The following is a 6,208-nucleotide window of genomic DNA, read 5'->3' on the forward strand; positions in this document are numbered from 1 at the left end:
TGAATGAACACTTTTAGTTTAACTTAATATAATACATCAATAAAATGTTCAATTTGGTTTAAATAATGCAAAAACAAAGTGCTGGAGAAGAAAGTAAAAGTGCAATATGTGCTATGTAAGAAAGCTAACGTTTAAGTTCCTTGCTCAGAACATGAGACCATATGAAAGCTGCTGGTTCCTTTTAACATGAGTCTTCAATATTCCCAGGTAAGACGTTTTAGGTTGTAGTTATTATAGGACTGTTTCTCTCTATACCATTTGACTATTCATATACCTTTGACTATTGGATGTTCTTATAGGCACTTTAGTATTGCCAGTGAAACAGTATAGCTTCCGTCCCTCTCCTCGCCCCTACCTGGGCTCGAACCAGGAACACATCGACAACAGCTACCCTCGAAGCATCGTTACCCATCGCTCCACAAAAGCCGCGGCCCTTGCAGAGCAAGGGGAACAACTACTTCAAGGTCTCAGAGCGAGTGACGTCACCAATTGAAACGCTATTAGCGCACACACCGCTAACTAGCTCCGGAGTTGATAGGCTTGAAGTCATAAACAGCTCAATGCTTGAAGCACAACGAAGAGCTGCTGGCAAACGCACGAAAGTGCTATTTGAATGAATGCTTACGAGCCTGCTGCTGCCTACCACCACTCAGTCAGACTGCTCTATCAAATATCAAATCATATACTTAATTATAACATAATAACACACAGAAATACGAGCCTTAGGTCATTAATATGGTCAAATCCGGAAACTATATTTTCGAAAACAAAACGTTTATTCTTTCAGTGAAATACGGAACCGTTACGTATTTTATCTAACGGGTGGCATCCATAAGTCTAAATATTCCTGTTACGTTGCACAACCTTGAATGTTATGTCATAATTATGTAAATTTCTGGCAAATTAGTTCGCAACGAGCCAGGCGGCCCAAACTGTTGCATATACCCTGACTCTGCGTGCAATGAACGCAAGAGAAGTGACACAATTTCCCTAGTTTAATATTGCCTGCTAACCTGGATTTCTTTTAACTAAATATGCAGGTTTAATAAAATATACTTCTGTGTATTGATTTTAAGAAAGTTGTTGATGTTTATGGTTAGGTACACATTGGTGCAACGACAGTGCTTTTTTCGCGAATGCGCTTGTTAAATCACCCGTTTGGCGAAGTAGGCTATGATTCAATGATAAATTAACAGGCACGGCATCGATTATATGCAACGCAGGACAAGCTAGATAAACTAGTAATATCATCAACCATGTGTAGTTAACTAGTGATTATGTTAAGATTGATTGTTTTTTATAAGATACGTTTAATGCTAGCTAGCACCTTACCTTGGCTCCTTGCTGCATTCGCATAACAGGTAGTCAGCCTGCCACGCAGTCTCCTCGTGGAGTGCAATGTAATCGGCCATGATCGGTGTCCAAAAATGACGATTACCGATTGTTATGAAAACTTGAAATCGTCCCTAATTAATCGGGAATTCCGATTAATCGGCCGACCTCTAGTGCATACATTCTCTTACTTTTTCGTACTGGTCCCCCGTAAGAATCGAACCCATAACCTTGACGTCACAAACGACATGCTCTACCAGCTGACCTACCCTGTTGTGTGCACTCTACCACGCAGAACCCAGATCAAGAGCGAGGAGCTGTCCATGGTTCTGACACAATAACACTTCTAGCCTCCCAAACTTCTGACACAATCTCACTTGTAACTGTCCATGGTGCTGAACTCTTGACCAAACTATAACAGTCCCCACATCACCAGTTTCATTGACAGCATATGATGCAAAAAAGACAAGTGGATATGCAACATTTGGTAAACACAGCATAGAGCATATACCACATCATGGTAAAACATAACATCTCTAGAAAGGAAACAGGCATCTTGGGTTACACTAACTCAGCATACACGGGTCACCTGATTTTTAGCTGAGTGCTATGTCTAGTTTAATGTTCGACTCTATCCAGGTTTCATCCCACCAGAGCTGTCAAGTCACACATCTGCTAACACTTATCTGTCTGAGACATACATGTCTCATGTATCAGGTATCAATAAATGTGTTCAAACCTGTCATGGTATGTCTTCACACACACACAGAGGGGAAAAGAACACGCATATCAAAGGCATAAAGATGGTGTAGTAGAGGACCGTAAGTACTTGCTGATCGTATGCTCTCTGTAAGAACAAGTAATATTGGCCGTAAATGTGTTCAAATAGTGTATGTCATGGTAACTTCTCACACATGCACCCAGAGGGCATATCAAAGGCAATATGCTGTAGTAGACTAAAGGATACAGTATGTACTTGTTGAGCACCCAGGTAGAGTGTGGTGCTAATCCTGCCTGGGGGAGGATGTTGTTTTGCAGCATTTGATTCCCTCAGTTACCCTATCACAGTAACAGCAGGATCATCACACCGTGCCCTTCCTTGGCTCGGGCTCGCGGACATCACGGGGTCTTAAGCACTGCTAGTGTAATTAAAACAGGTCTCAGAGCTACAGGGACCGCTGCCACTACTTCTCACACGGCCCATATCAGATCTAAAAAAGACACATCTTTCAAATTATATCACAACAATTGAAGAAGTCCACGGGTCTAAAATGAATACATAATGCACTATACAATATTTTCTTTTGAATACAGGCTTATTTGTTTATCAAAAATACATTCCACTCTCCACTCCACCCTTAGGCCTATAGGTTGTAGGATAAAGCTGTAGTCCGTCTTCAGTGCTGCCCAGCCCCTCAGAGCTGAAGCAGGCAGCAGTATGGACTTGGAGGTACAGTAGCATAAATTGAATTATAGCACCACCAGCCACTAGCAGGGGAGCTGCAGCTCAGTTTACCTATAGACTTGGACAGAAGATATGGAGTACAGAATACCCTTACATACAGTACATAGAACTGTACATTACATAACTACTGTTTATTAAGTGAAATTAATTATATAGCATATCACAATGTGCATTCAAAAACAAGTGACTATTTCAACCATTTCTAAGAGCGGTTTAGGAATTGACAGGGGCTGCTGAACTACCTACCTATTTGTTTTCTATTCCCCTGCCGTCTAGAAGTAAATGTGTATATCAACTTCATATATGGTAATAATAGTGCTTTGCCCATATGCTTCCATGTGACAGGTGTGAGATACATGTCAATGGATAAACATGCGCAGGTAAGCCTCATCAGAACACAGAGACGTGTCATTGTCTCCTCATAATGACGCCCTAAAATAGCACACGTTTGACTATAAAGCACAACAAACACATTGTTGAAACCAATACCATGACAGCTACCCTGCCCCGTTAAGGGTGACATGTCGTGGGGTCTGAAGTATTGAAATATGTCGTGTTAATCAGATTCGATTTATAGAAGCGCACGTGCGTAAAGATAGCCTACCCGACAACCAGCGTTGCTGAAATAAAATAAACGCCTTGTGATGTGGAATTCAAATGGGCATTGACGTATTCTATTGTACTCACTAGATGACATAGTTTTGATGCACAAATGGTACCACAAGTACAGAAAGCTAACTCAAACGCAAATACGCGCGCAAGAATACTGCGTAAGTTGTGAATTTCCTAGGACACATTGTTGCCATTCTAAATAACATCCATGCATTGCCTTTACCTATACATAGCAAATATGAACTCCATATGTCTCACCAAAGGATTATTATAGAATAATGTTGCTCATTTACGTATCATCTCGATACATGTAATTCCCGTGCATCAAGCATATGTGGGTGGTTATGTGGGCTGCATCAAGCAGCCAGACAGTGGTGCCATGGTAGTGAGCATGATATATCGCCTAGGATAGGGCAAGAAGATGACGACGCCTGGATCCTCTATCATCATTTGAACCTATGCCAAGGTTGAAGACTATTGTAACATGCATGGATAGCCTACATTTAGTACACACATTTCATAGCGGACATTTAGCGGAGTTATCTATCAAGTTGAATTGGCATGGGAACTCAGCTTGCATATACATGGAGGTGATTTCAATCTAGCTCCTCGTGACAGGATGAGGCAGTAAAAGAGGGTGCCTGCGTTAACACACCCACACACACACCATCATTGCCACCACATTTTGGACACCAGGAAGAGTGGTGATCCAAATAAATAACGGGGATCCTAGTAAAATACCAATATACCACATTCACCCAAATCAAGATAAAGATAGAACAGGCCTAACGATAGATAGGATCAGTTGTGATGCTGTGTAGGCTATGTATAACATTTCAACCAGCGACCTGGCCAAACAAATGATACCACTGCGTAATGTTGATCTACACCCATACCATCAAATTAATAATATTGCAGTCAGACAGACTGAATTCCTGAATTTTTGAATTCCTGAATTTTTGACCTTGCGATGTACCTGAATACCTGGTTATACTGCTCACACCTAGTTTTCAACAACGTCCTGCAGGTTATCTTGCTTTGGAACCCAATGGGTTCAGCCTTGACAATCGTAGCCCACATCTTAACACTGTTTTGTTCTTTATGTCGACAAACGACGAACCAAAGAACACAAAAAGGACTGATGAAAATGTACAAACATTCTTAACATCTAAACTGTAAAAGTTTACCTTGAAGAAGGAACGCCAGTCCTGATCTGAGCACCGAGGGTCAGGGGAATCGAATTTTCTCACATTTCATATTTTCCCATGTTCCTTTTTGTTTTGCTCCATTGGATTTTGGCTAAATTATATCGATACAAGGTGCGCTGGATTTCATAGCGCACAATTCCGCACAGCCCACCTATTCAGAGTGCCCGAGTAATATGCCATTGGTTTGTACCCCTCAGAATCCAATCCACTTGTGCTCATTTTCTTCCGAGTTTAAAATAAAGATCCAAATAAACCAACACAGAGAAAGTCAAATTCCAACGCGGTTCGACAGAATCCTTTGCTGAAAAACGGGCGTTTGCTTTTCCCTCAGACTCGCTAAAGCCCTTGCCATTCTCCTGCCGCTCGTCGACACACCTCTCAACAGTAGAGGCTTTCCTCCGCAGTAACACCGGCTTGCTCTATTTAGCCGATCGCACGTCTCTGCAGCCGAGTGCGATAAAGTGGCTGCTATGGGGAACTCGGATCAACTCTCAGCAGGGAGACCTTTGCACCTCCAGCGCACTTCCCCCCGCTGTGCCTCTACGCCGAGTTAATCCACAGTGACTGAGTGCTGCTTGCCCTCCATCCAAGTTATCAAAAGGCTTGCTCCTTCAGTCCTTCTTCAGTGTATTCTCAGCTATTCAGCCCCGCAACAGCGCTTTATTATCCAAATATATGCTGCTCAATGGATTTTCGATTTGAAACCTCGACCAAAAAGAAGGGACGCACATTACACTGCACAAATGAGTGGTTCTCCCCCTATTGCCATCGTTGTGCTTCCATCCCCCCAAAATAGTTAGTTCTACCAGTCGAGAAGATTTAACAAACTAAGACCTTTAGCAGCAGTTACTGGGACATGTGATGTTAGCTATTTTCCCTCTCCTTTCGATTGGAAAAACATGGAGGAAGTCATCACGGATTGGCTCAGACTCACGTTCGTTCGTACTCCTTGATTCAGCCTTTCACTCTGTGGGACCTGCTAAAGAAGTGCTGGTGGTAGAGCTTTTGCAGGGAAGACGGGATAGTATTGCATTGAACAAAAGAGGTAGGCCTAAAGAACGACGCTACATGGGCAATAGAACCGCTCTGATGTCAAACCATAGGATCCCGTGCATAATCTTGGAGGAAACCGACTGCACGCACCCGACTCTTTTGTTGCATAACTTTTACAATTGACAATGATTAATACACCTGTTGTATTTTTGCACTAACAATTAAGAGGGATACTGACTATAATATAGTTTATAGTCTTCGCAGACGTTATGCCTTTACGCTGTTCATAAAACATTTGCTAAATTTAGCAACGGCAACTGAAGTCTATTGGGTAACTGCACGGAATATCGCAAGAGTAGGATATTGGCTCCTCTAACACAAGGTTTCACATTACTTCCAAACGGTGTGTTGTGTTACTGCAGTTGTAATAGCGCAAGTCAATGCTTCTCAGTATACATTTTAGCTCTTACAATAAATACATTTCATTGGATGCGACTCAGTGCCTTCAAGACAAGGCCTCTCCACTCAGAAGGAACATGCAGACGGTATCTACATCTACAGTGGAGTTATTATGACAATAGAGTCTAGACATGTTCTA

General features: G+C 42.1%; 1 protein-coding gene across 1 annotated transcript in view; it reads right to left on the minus strand.

Moving 5' to 3' along the window:
• The window catches only part of lrfn5a (leucine rich repeat and fibronectin type III domain containing 5a), a 44,133-nt gene extending 38,224 nt beyond the window's left edge, over positions 1 to 5,909 (minus strand). The window contains exon 1 of the mRNA XM_071382551.1: positions 4,597 to 5,909. The gene's annotated coding sequence lies outside the window, so the exon portion shown is untranslated. The remainder of the gene's footprint in view (positions 1 to 4,596) is intronic.
• Between the last annotated feature and the right edge of the window lie 299 nt (positions 5,910 to 6,208).

The sequence above is a fragment of the Salvelinus alpinus genome, chromosome 34 (assembly GCF_045679555.1).
Source record: "Salvelinus alpinus chromosome 34, SLU_Salpinus.1, whole genome shotgun sequence".
In the NCBI taxonomy this organism is placed as follows: domain Eukaryota; kingdom Metazoa; phylum Chordata; class Actinopteri; order Salmoniformes; family Salmonidae; genus Salvelinus; species Salvelinus alpinus.